We start from the raw sequence: 11963 nt of genomic DNA on the forward strand, positions 1-11963 counted from the left end.
GTGACCCTGGAGGACGTTTCCCTGAGCTGAGCCGGACACAGAGGCCCTCGCCGTGTGACCCTCTCGAGGGAGTCTCAGATGGTCAGACCCGGGACCAGAGAGAAGGTGCTAGAGGCCGGGCAGGGGAGGGCGATGGGCTGAAGGGACAGAAGCACAAAGCACCCGCTACCACCACCCAGAGGTGCGCCCGGACACCAGGGGCTGCTGGTGCGTGACCGCCCACCGTGAGGGACAGTGAGAGGGAGAGAGCAGGAGCCACGGTGTCCTCCTGGGCCTGGTCCCCGGCCTTCCTCTAAGTAGGTCAGTCCCTCCCCTCCTCCACTTCTGCTCTCGCCAAGTCCCAGCAGGCCTAGCGCCTGACCCACTTACAGCCAGCTGTCCGCTCAGCCGCCCTCCCGGAGCCAGCGAGTCCCGGGGGCAGCAGGGCCTGAGCACTGCTCTCTGTCCAAGCCGCAGGGACAGTGTGCCGCCACCAGGAGGCGTGACTCTGAGCCCCCCACCCCCCGACATCCATGGCAACAGGGAGGAAGCCCGCCCCAGCCCCGGACGTCTAGGATCCTGGGTCCTGAGTCCACGGATGACATGGTGGCAGGCACGTGGCGATGCCGCTGCGCCGCTGTTTGGGCTCGGCCCCTCCACCGGTTCATTCGTGAGCTGTTGGTATGGCGGGTGTCAGAGCGGCGTCCTCTGAAAAGCCCTCCTCAGATCCCGGCTCTTTCTTCAGCTCAGCAGGAGCCCAGCGGAGGTCGACAGCCTCCACCTCCAGGAAGCAAGCCGGTGTCCAGGGCCCGCACCTGTTCCCCTCTGCGACCCTCCTTCTGCAGGGCGGGCATGCAGGCGGGTGGCTTGAGGGGCTCAGGCTGGCCTTTGCACTGGCGGAGAAGGAGCTGTTATGGGAACCTCCGGGGAAGTTTGCTCAGGAGCCAGGGCCACGCACACGCGAGACACCCGTGCTCAGACCTGTACACCCGTGCTCAGACCTGTGGTGTGGACCTGTACACCCGTGCTCAGACCTGTGGTGTGGACCTGTACACCCGTGCTCAGACCTGTGGTGTGGACCTGTACACCTGTGCTCAGACCTGTGGTGTGGACCTGTACACCCGTGCTCAGACCTGTGGTGTGGACCTGTACACCCGTGCTCAGACCTGTGGTGATGACCTGTACGGCCCAGGCCGGCTGCTGGCTCCCTGGGTTTCAGGAGCAGGGAGAGAGGAGGTCCGACCCGCCCCCGGTTCTAGCAGATTCTGACAGAATACAGTCGTGAACAGAGGAGGACTTGATACATGTAAGAACGAAGTGTAGATAAAGGAGCCGTTGGGCCAGAACCGAGGCCCGGGGCAACATGGGTAGGAGGGTCACTTGTCACCTGTAACCCACATAATGAGTTCCTATCTCATCCCAGATATCAAAACAAGTTCCTGATAGATTCGAGAATTAAATCTAGAATTTGCAAAAAAAGAAGTGACATTGTTTTTCACTAAAATAAAGTGGGAGCAAAATGACAGATTGGACCTTATAAGAATTTTAGACGTGTTTATATACCATAAATAAAATATTTTAAAACCTACTGAGCCCTGGCCGGTTTGGCTCAGCGGTTAGAGCGTCGGCCTGCGGTCCGGAGAGACCCGGGTTTGGTTCCCGCTAGGGGCACGTACTTCGGTTGCAGTTTTTCCCCGGCCCTGGTTGGTCGTGCGGGTGGCAGCCACTCGATGTGTCCCTTCACGTCGATGTTTCTCTCTCTCTCTCCCTTCCTCTCTCCCCTTCCCGCTCTATCTGTACAAAAAATGGAAAAATATCCTCGAGTGAGGATAAAAAAAAAAAAAAAAACCTACTGAAATAATTTCCTATTCATATATCCAAAAATAAGGCACTGATTATGTAGAGAAATCTCAAGTAAAATTGATTACTGCCTAATATTAAAAACACACACATAAGGGTTAAATAGAAACTCATGTCAGCAGAGGAGAAAATAAAACGGTGAAGAAAACATGGGAAAATGTCCTGGCCATGGTGGCCTGGTGGTTAGAGCATCAGCCCAAGGACTGAGGGGTCTCAGGCTCGATTCTCGGTCAAGGGCACGTACCTGGGTTTCGGATCAATCACTGTCCCTGGTCAGGGCCATGCAGGAGGCAACGAATTGATGTGTCTCTCACGTCGATGTTTCTCTCCCCTCGTCTCTCTCTATCTAGAAATCAGTGGAAAAATACCCTCGAGTGAGGATTAACAAATATATAGGGAAAGTCACCCCTCTGCCTGTGACACCCCACCCCCCGCCTTTCTCGGAGGGGCTTCTGCTCAACGCCCAGGACTTCCTGAAAGTCCCCTTCCGGTGAGGGGCCCTCCGCCTTCCCCTGCGCCATGCATGATGCTTCCCCTCTGTCCTGTCTCGTAATTTAGCAAAGATTCGATGAGCATGTACTAGGGGATGCCTCTCAGGCACAGGGTTCCTGCAGTAATTCAGGGGGGTGGGGTCCCCAGCTCCCGGAAGCAGCCGTCTGTCTAGACTGAATCCTTTGAGAACCTGAATCCGTCTCGCTCACGCTTGTCTTCGTGATGAATTAATTCTCAGCCAGATCACTCTTCTGTCTGTTAACTGTGTTTCCTAAGCAGAAATGCAAGTCGAAAGACACGCAGAGACATTTTGTTGCAGGGTATCAGTAACAGTGAAGCGGTGATAAACGAGATGTTGGTGGCAGCTTCCAAAGGCTGTGGCGGGGACTCAGGACTCCCTGCATTTCCGTCCCTGCCAGGGGAGCAGCCCCCGGGGACAGGAAGCACACCGATGTGCGTATCTCTTATTTATCTTTCTGTCACTTTCTCCTGACCTTTCCCTCAGTTCTCCCCTTGCTATGAGGTATAGGGTGGGAGCCAGCCAAGTCAACTCAGAAGTTAAAAGTAAACAAGTTACCAGGCAATACAACAAGGGAGAATGATCCCGTGTCTGTTTACAGTCCGTAAGATCCATGGAATAGTATGCAGCCCTAAAAAAGACCGTGAGGGCACTCTGCTGAGTGAAATTCACCCGGCATGGAAAACATAGAAGGGAAAGTACAATACTGACGTAGTCCTAGTTGGGATTGGCTACATTAGTAGAGACTCGTGAGGTATTTATCTTTCAAAGAGAAATTTACGTCATCCCATATTCCTGGACTAATGAGCACACGCAGAGTGCTGGGTTGAAAGACTGTTTTACACTACAATGAACAGGGCTGTTTGGAGAGCTTGCCGGTCCGTGTCTGTCGCAGGACAGGTGGGCCTCGCGTGGAATCGGACAGCAAGACAGCATCACAGATGACTGTGGGTGCAGAGTCCCGGGAGCCAACTCAGCCTCCCACCGGTAAAAACACGGAGAGTCTGAAGTCAACAGATTAAATCACCGTCGATGGAAGCCTATCCTATATGTTAAATCCCACAGTTTCTTCTGACATTTTTTTAAGTAATTGCTCACTTTCAGGGGATGAAAGGGCCTTTATCAATGAAAAATTGGTAAATACAGGAGATGAGCCCTGGCCGGTTTGGCTCAGCGGTTGGAGCGTTGGCCTGCGGTCCAGAGAGACCCGGGTTCGGTTCCTGCTAAGGGCATGTACCTCGGTTGCAGTTTGTCCCCGGCCCTGGTTGGCTGTGCGGGTGGCAGCCACTCGATGTGTCCCTTTCATCGATGTTTTTTTTTCTCTCTCTCTCTTCCTCTCTCTCCCTCCCACTCTATCTGAACAAAAAAATGAAAAAATGTCCTTGGGTGAGGATTTAAAAAAAAAGAAAAGAATCAGACGTTTTTCCTCCCTCCCCTTTATGAACTAGATAACCTCTGGTTAAGCCGAGTAAATGACAGGAAGTACTTCCTTGCAAAAGTATTCTCGCTGAGGAATGAAAGCAGAGACGCTGGGATTGGAACGCCCGGTTGTACTGGCCTGAACGGACAGATCCGGGCACGGAGCACCGAGGTCTGATAACATCGCAGATCTGAGCCTCTGGGGTCAGAGCTGTCTTCGCACGTCTTGGATTCTCCCGTGTTTACGTTCTCTGAGAGTTGTCCCCACTCTTCAGGAACGGAACGTCCTGAGCTTCATGGGATCTGGGAGCTGGGCAGTGACACCCCTGGTCCCTCAGGCTGCAGGGCAGTGACACCCGGTCCCTCGGCTGCGGGGCAGTGACACCCCCGGTCTCTCAGGTTGTTTTTGTGCCTCAAGTGGGCACAGGGAGGCGTCTCCGGTGAAGGGACTCAGCAGCCTGCTGGGGCAGCCACCCCCTGTGGTGGTGATGACATTCGTCCAGTGTGTGCGGGACCCTTCCCCCTTCACCACGCTGACCGGCTCCGCACCAGCACCGCCTGTCGGGAAGGCTGCCCCTCAGAACCACAGAAGAAACCCACACGACTGGCATCGGGGTGTGTCAGGAAGCGTGTGACCCCATGAAGAGGTGTCCGGAGATGCGATTCTGTCACCGTGTGGGGACAGACATTTCCTGGGAGGCTTTTTATCACTTTTTTCAGATGGACTTGTGACCAGAGGCAACGGGCTGAACACAAGGACTGGGGGTCCTGGTTCCACCAGCGAGGGGCAGGGAGGAGGGACCCAGCGAACGGTGCTGGTGTTTCCGCTGACTCGGGGCGCAGCTGCCCGAGGAGGCGAGGACACTGCTCTCACCTCATGTGGGAAGGAGCAGAGCTCGGAGCCCCCTCGGTCAGCCCCACAGGGACCCTCAAGCTTCGCCTCTGGGAGGCCCAGGAGAGCGTCACTGGGGAGGAGAGAGGCCGGCTGCCGTCACCCACGTCTCCATTCACCTGCCCAGGTGTGCGTGGATCCCCGGGGGAGCGGCCGAGGTGGAGGTCCTGACTCAGCCGTCCACGGGGGAGGGCCTGCTCCCAGGAGATGCTGGTGGGGCTGTTCTTGGGCCACATTCTGAGAGAAGGGAGTGTGAGCTGGGCACCCCTGGGAGCGCAGAGAGGGCTGAAGGAGGGAGACACCGGCCTGACCTCGGGCGCTCACCCAGCCTGATGTCCCCACCGCGCTGCCAAGCCCTCTGGGTAGAGGAGGGAGCGGAGCTGAGAGAGGGCAGCTGCTTCCTCTCAGGCCCTCCTGGGCGGGCAGGGGCAGGGCGGGGGCGGTCAGGGGCAGCGGGCGGGCAGGGGCGGGGCGGGGGCAGTGGTCAGGGACGGCGGGCGGGCAGGGGTGGGGGCGGTGGTCAGGGACGGTGGGCAGGCAGGGGCAGGGTGGGAGTGGTCAGGGACAGCGGGCGGGCGGGGGCAGGGCGGGGGTGGGCAGGGACAGCAGACGCACAGAAGCCCCCGCACATAGGATGCTCTGATCAGTCACAGCAGAACCGGAACCCAGAGCCCAGGTTCACCGCGAGGAACACAGACCGGTTCGCACTGAGGGGCCGTCTACAAAACGCCCGGTCTGCACTCTTCAAACTGTCCAGATCTTGAGAAGGAAGGAAGGGCAGGTGCTGTCCCCGCCCAGAGCAGATGGAGGAGACACGACGCCCAGAGCAGCCTGGATCCTGGACGGACCCGGGGTAATAAGGACGGACGGCAGCAGAAGCAACGCACTCCAAAGAACCCCTTTCCTGTGGGTCCAAACATCTCCCCAGAGAACAGGGCTGCTGGAGGGAAGCAGACTTCAGAACAAGGCCGACGACCCGGGCTGAGGCTGGAAACGGGGTAGGGACAAAGGACGAATTCACCAAGAAGACCCCATCACCCCAACACGGGAAATGAAAATGGATAGGACTGAAAAGAGGAGGAAAATCCAGGTCGCGCTTGGAGATGCCGACCCTCCGCTCTGTTGTCAATGAAACAGGAGGCGGGGGATCAGCAGGGCGCAGGATGAAGAGCTGATCTCGTCGACATGCGTGCGGCAGGGTACCCCACAGCGGAGCCCGCGCTCCAGGGGCGCGTTGCTCCCCCAGACGGAACACCCGCGGCCCGCAGCAGTACCCCTGGCAGATGGACGGGACCCGAGTCCTACACACTGCGTGGCCCACAAAGATGGAAGTGACCTAGAAACGAAAAACAAAAATACACGTGGGAAAGCCCCAAATATTTAGAAATGAAATGAAATGCTTCTGAACAACCCATGGGTCCAAACAGACGTCTCCAGGGACATTAGAGGGTTTTGAATGGAATAACAATACACACACCGCACGTGAATGTGTGTGGCGTGTGAATACATGTGGCGTGTGAATGCGTGTGGTGTGTGAATACGTGTAACATGTGAATACGTGTAACATGTGAATACGTGTGGCGTGTGAATACGTGTGGCGTGTGAATACGTGTAACGTGTGAATACGTGTGGCGTGTGAATGCGTGTGGCGTGTGAATGCGTGTGGCATGTGAATACGTGTGGCGTGTGAATATGTGTGAATACGTGTAGCGTGTGAATACGTGTAACGTGTGAATACGTGTGGCGTGTGAATGCGTGTGGCGTGTGAATACGTGTAACGTGCGAATACGTGTAACGTGTGAATACGTGTGGCGTGTGAATGCGTGTGGCGTGTGAATACGTGTAACATGTGAATATGTGTAACGTGTGAATACGTGTGGCGTGTGACTGACACGGAGCTCCACGAGGAGGTTTATGGCCTTCGGTGCTTACATCAGAGACAGGAAGGTCTGGAATCTGTCATGTAAACTTCTGTCTTAAAAATCCAGAAAAAGAAAAGCAAAATCAAGTCAGGCACAGGAAGGAAACAGTAACATAAGAGCAGACATCAGGGAAATTAAAAACAGTCTAACAATGGAGACAAACCACGGGCCTGCAGCTCTTGGAAAAGATCAGCACCGTCCCAGCAAGACCAACAAAGATGCCACGAAGACAAAATGCCAATGTCGGCCGTGAAAGAAGGAAGCATCACTGAACACAGATTAATAAAAGGATCATCATGGAATACAGGGTCACCTCCTTGCCTATACATCTACCAACATAGATGAAGTCGGCCAAGTCCTTGAAAACCGCAAACTCCCGAAATCCACTCAAGAAGAAACAACCTGAATAGCTCGACATTTATTAAATAATTTAAAAAAAAAATTTTTTTTTTTTTGGTTTGTTTGTTTCAAATCTTCTAATCTACGTAGAAAATTCTAGGGATTCCAACAGAAAACAACTTAGAACTGAACTACGGAAGTGGCAGGATAAGAACAATATACAAAAGTCCACTGTTTTTCTGGACACTAGTAACGCCCCCTGTCCCAGGCTCTGGGGAAACTCCTCACTCCTTTCTCATCTGTGGACAAAGCGGAGGACAGACGCTGCTCCTGGGACCTCTGCTCTGCCCGTCACCTAACAGAAGAAGGGGGTGGGGTGGGGGAAGCTGCCTGGGGTGCTGAGCTTTTGTCCCCTGGGAACCTGCCATTAACACCAGTTCTGGGGGAGAAGGGCTCTGGTCACTGGCCCCCGGCAAGCCCAGGCCGACCAGGATCTGCTCAGTTTACTGAAATTTGACTTTCACTGACAGATAATGTGCTGGTTTTATGACGGGGCTGAGAGGCTGACCTACCCCAAGAACACCTTTAGGGAACATGCGTCATCACCCTCCACGCTGTGACTCACTGAGAGGGCCCCTCACAACAGGTGGCCTCCAGGGGCCCTGGTCAGCCCCCCGCAGGGTGGGGCAGAGTCACCACACAAGACTGAGCTCTGTGCCTGAGCCGTCCCAAGGTTCCCTTCCACAGTCACTGGGGCTGGAGGCTGCCCCCAGCGTGTACCTGGGCCCTCCCTGGGGGACGGGGCACCCGGGACAGCTCCCCATGAAAGCTCTAGAGCCCAGCCCCGTGACTAGGGGCGAAGTCCTCGGCTTCCTGGCCAGAGAGACCGGGACTCAGAGCCCTTCTGGTGGGTGCAGGTTAATGGAGTGATGGTGCTGGTACATCAGACGGGCAACAGCTCATTCCCGCAGCGCACGCCACGCGGGAATTCTGGGACCTGGCGCCCGCGGGGCTCGAGGCGGCCGTGCGGCTGCAGCGGACTCCCCGTCCTCACTCTCAGGAAAGGGCCTCGTACCGACCGTCCAGTCTCGTCTCCAGTGTTTGCCTTTGTTTGGTTTCTAACGGTTATTCTGAAGTTGTTGTGACGATTGACCTCTTTGTGTTGACTTTTCAGAGAATCCTCGTTAACAAAAAAATAAAACAGTCTAGGAAAGTTGCACGTGTCCCGACCAAGACAAGCTGTTGTTTCCAAGTTTGTTATTTGTGAGTTTTTTCCCTCCCAGAGCTTTTCTCAAGGGGTTGCGCTGTTCCAGACCTTTGCAGCGTTTGGAAGCAGCTCGGCTCCACACTTAACATTCTTCTTTAATTATGAAGTTGAAATAAACATCAGGAGGTGCCAGGCCCAATGGCCGGCGGGGACAAAAGTGCACGGCCAGCGGGGAGAAGCGCCCAGTGCACGGAAATAAAAATGATGGATGGGACCGTGACCACCCTTTGAGGAAGGACAGGCAGAGGCTCCATGTTGGCAGTTTCTTTGTTTATACAAAAGGGAAGGGAAATGCTCTGTAACTTCTTTGAGAAGCTACTAGGAACCAAGGCCTCCTCTCCAGTTGGCGACTGGTGTCGTGGGCCCCGCGCGGGCCGGGGGGCTGCCCGGAGGAGCACGAGGGAGGCCCGGAGGGGCCTGCAGGCAGCGTCCCACCGAGTGTCCACTCCGGCCACATCCTGGGGCAGTCCAGGCTCTGCAGGGGGAATTCCTCCACGTCCTGGCTGGTCCCATGTCGGCCGCTGTCCTGCAGTTCTGCTTTGATGCCGGGGCCTCTCTGCTGACATGGTGTCTCATCCTTTCCACTTGGGAGTCACTGGCCTTCCCTTAGGCCACCTCCCTGGGAGTCTCCCCCAAATTCACAGAGCAAAGCCCTCACCTCCAACGTGGCAGGATCTTTAAAGAGGTGATTAAGGCGAAATGAGGTCACTAGGATGAGGCCCTAACCTGACACCACTGGTGGGAAGAGGTGAGGACTCAGACATGCAGAGTGATGGCCACGTGCGGACACGGGAGCAGATGGCCCCGTAAGTGATAACACCGTGCGGACATGGGAGCAGATGGCCACGTGAGTGGCGGCCACGTGCGAGCACGGAGCAGATGGCCATGTGAGTGGCGGCCACGGGAGCAGATGGCCCCGTGAATGACGGCCACGTGCGGACACGGGAGCAGATGGCCCTGTGAATGACGGCCACGTGCGGACACGGGAGCAGATGGCCACGTGAGTGACAGCCACTTGCAAGCATGGGGCAGATGGCCACGTGACGGCCACGGGAGCAGATGGCCCCGTGAGTGACGGCCACGTGCGGACACGGGAGCAGATGTCCACATGAGTGGCGGACACGTGCAGACACAGGAGCAGACGGCCGTCTCCACGCCAGGGAGCGAGCCCTCGGGAGGAGCCAGCCTGAACTCGGACATGGAGCCTCTACACTGTGAGGAGGTGTGGCCAAGGTCACAGAGGAAGAAAGGGGCAGCGTGACCATCAGACTGTCCCACACGTATCGGATGTGGTCTTTCCACCAGGTTGTTCTACCTCTAAGACTCCCAAACCCATCCACTCATGGTCAACTGGTTTTCATTGTGGTGAAACATGTAATGGTCTTAACCACGTTAGATGGGCAGCTCAGGGGCACTCAATCCCCGAGCATGTAACTGGCACTTCTCTCGTTCCAGTCTTTCATCACTGAGAAAGGAAATCTCGTCCCTGATACGCAGTTGATCCCTAGTTCCCCTCCCCCAGCCGGCCACCATCTGTGTCCTGTCTCCAAAATCAGCCTCCTCTGAACGTCACGTAAATGGGCCCTACTGCATGTGACCTTCTGCGTCTGGGTTCCACATCATGGCCCACATCCGCAGCTCCTTTTCAGGGCTGAATGATATTCCATCGCACAAATACTGGACTTTTCATATCCATTCACCGGTTGATGGACAGTTGAGTTGCTTCTACTTTCTGGTGACCATGGCAACTACTGCTGGGAAGACATGTGACAGCGTTTGTCCGGACGCCTGTTCCAGTTCCTCGGAGCCTCGACCCAGGAATGGAATTGCTGTGTCACAAGGAAAATGGAGGGTGACATTGTCAAACTGGGTTGGGGCGATGGTTACACAACAGTGTGTTTATTAAGAGTCATTCGACACATTTACATTGCATTTTACAGTATATATTATAAAAGTGAATAAATATAAAAGACTGTTATGTTATTTTGAGAATGACACTTTCCATCAAAAAGACGCACTGTATTTTACTGAACAGCGATTGAACAGTTTTGGAATGATGAGAGCATTACAAACTCTCACTATCTTAAATGCTGGGACCAATCTCTGTTGATAACACTTGTTTTCAGATCTGTGTTTCAGTGACTTCTTTAGGGACCATTCCCAGAAGTGGACCTTGTGAGGGACTGCCCATCAGGCGGCTCTTGTTGCCCAGTTACTCTCCTTTCCTTCCACATGAAAAGTTCTGAAAACTAAAAAAAGCGGGGAATGCAACACTCCTGATTTCCTGGAAAAGCTGTCTCCCAGGGTCATGAGATCAGATGATCCCTGCGAGTCACCGCCCACCCAGAAGAGTCCAGGCGGCGAAAACAGGACCTGGCGGCACTGCACGTGGGGCTGCACCTGCCCCAGAGGGACCGGTCTCAGGTGTTACCGGCCGTGTTCACACCAAAGATCCGAGCGGGGGCGACACCCGGGGCACTGGGTGGGCTCCTGGGGGACAGCACAGGTCAGGAGCAGCTAGGAACTCAGAAGTCCCTGCGGACGCGTCACACCTCCAGCGACCACCTGGGCAACTGGCGTCCCTTCCCTTCCCCCCTCTGCCCCCTGGGCTGGGGAGAAATGGGCCGGGCGGGTCACAGGCCCCCGCGTCCCGGACAGTGTGTCCCCAGTGAGGACAGCTGAGCGTCCCAGGCCCGGTCGCCCCTCGGGCCGCGCTGCGATCCCGACCCGCCGCCCGCGCGCCCCCTGCCGGCCTCAGCGCACCCGGGCACCCCCGCAATTCCCCCGCGCACCCGGGCAGCCCCCCACGCACCCCTGCACTCCCCCCGCGCACCGGGCAGCCCCCCGCGCACCCCTGCGCACCCGGGCAGCCCCCCACGCACCCCCGCGCACCCCGGCACTCCCCTCCCCCCCGCGCACCCCGGCAACACCCCCGCGCACCCGGGCAGCCCCCCGCGCATCCCAGCACTCCCCCCGCCCCGCGCACCCCGGCACTCCCCCCGCGCACCCGGGCAGCCCCCCGCGCACCCCCGCACACCCCGGCACTCCCCCGCCCCGCGCACCCCGGCAACACCCCCCGCGTACCCCGGCACTCCCCCCACGCACCCAGGCAGCCCCCCGCGCACCCCGGCAACACCCCCGCGCACCCGGGCAGCCCCCCCGTGCACCCCGGCACTCCCCTCCCCCCCACCCCCCGCACTCGCGCCCGGACCGGCTGACCCACGGGCGGGCCTTGGGGGTTCTCAGCACTGAGGCCGTTTCTGAAAATCACGAACAGGGAACCATCCGACCTGCGCGACATAAATGCATTTTGACGCCATTTGGGGTTCCCCTCAGCCCCTCCACTGCGTGTGTCTTTCCCCAGCGACAGCGAGGACCCGGCGGGACAGCGGGCAGGTGCGGCCAGGTGCACGCGACACCCCAGGGGCCCGCGCCCCGCTCCCGCCCGGAAACCACGCTGTGGCCGCAGCTGCGCAGGAAGCCCGGCGGCCACCAGGGGGCGGTGCTGCCCACGCTCTGCCGGATGCGCGCGGCCTGGGGCCTGCACTGGGCTCCGCTGGGACGTCCCGTCCCCGGAAAGTGCACCCTGGGGGAGGGCAGCGCCGCCCTCCAGGGCCGCGGGGAGGACACGGGTCTGGAACGTCCACCTGGGAAGGAACTAAAACCGAAATGAGGGGCAACTGTAAAGAACCGATTCTTCAGTTTGCCAGGCCTCATCCCCAGCGTCATTCTCCAAGGTGGGCAGGGGGCACCTGCCATCACCGCCGGGTGCTC

This window comes from Molossus molossus, unplaced genomic scaffold, assembly GCF_014108415.1.
Source record: "Molossus molossus isolate mMolMol1 unplaced genomic scaffold, mMolMol1.p scaffold_m16_p_7, whole genome shotgun sequence".
In the NCBI taxonomy this organism is placed as follows: Eukaryota; Metazoa; Chordata; class Mammalia; order Chiroptera; family Molossidae; genus Molossus; species Molossus molossus.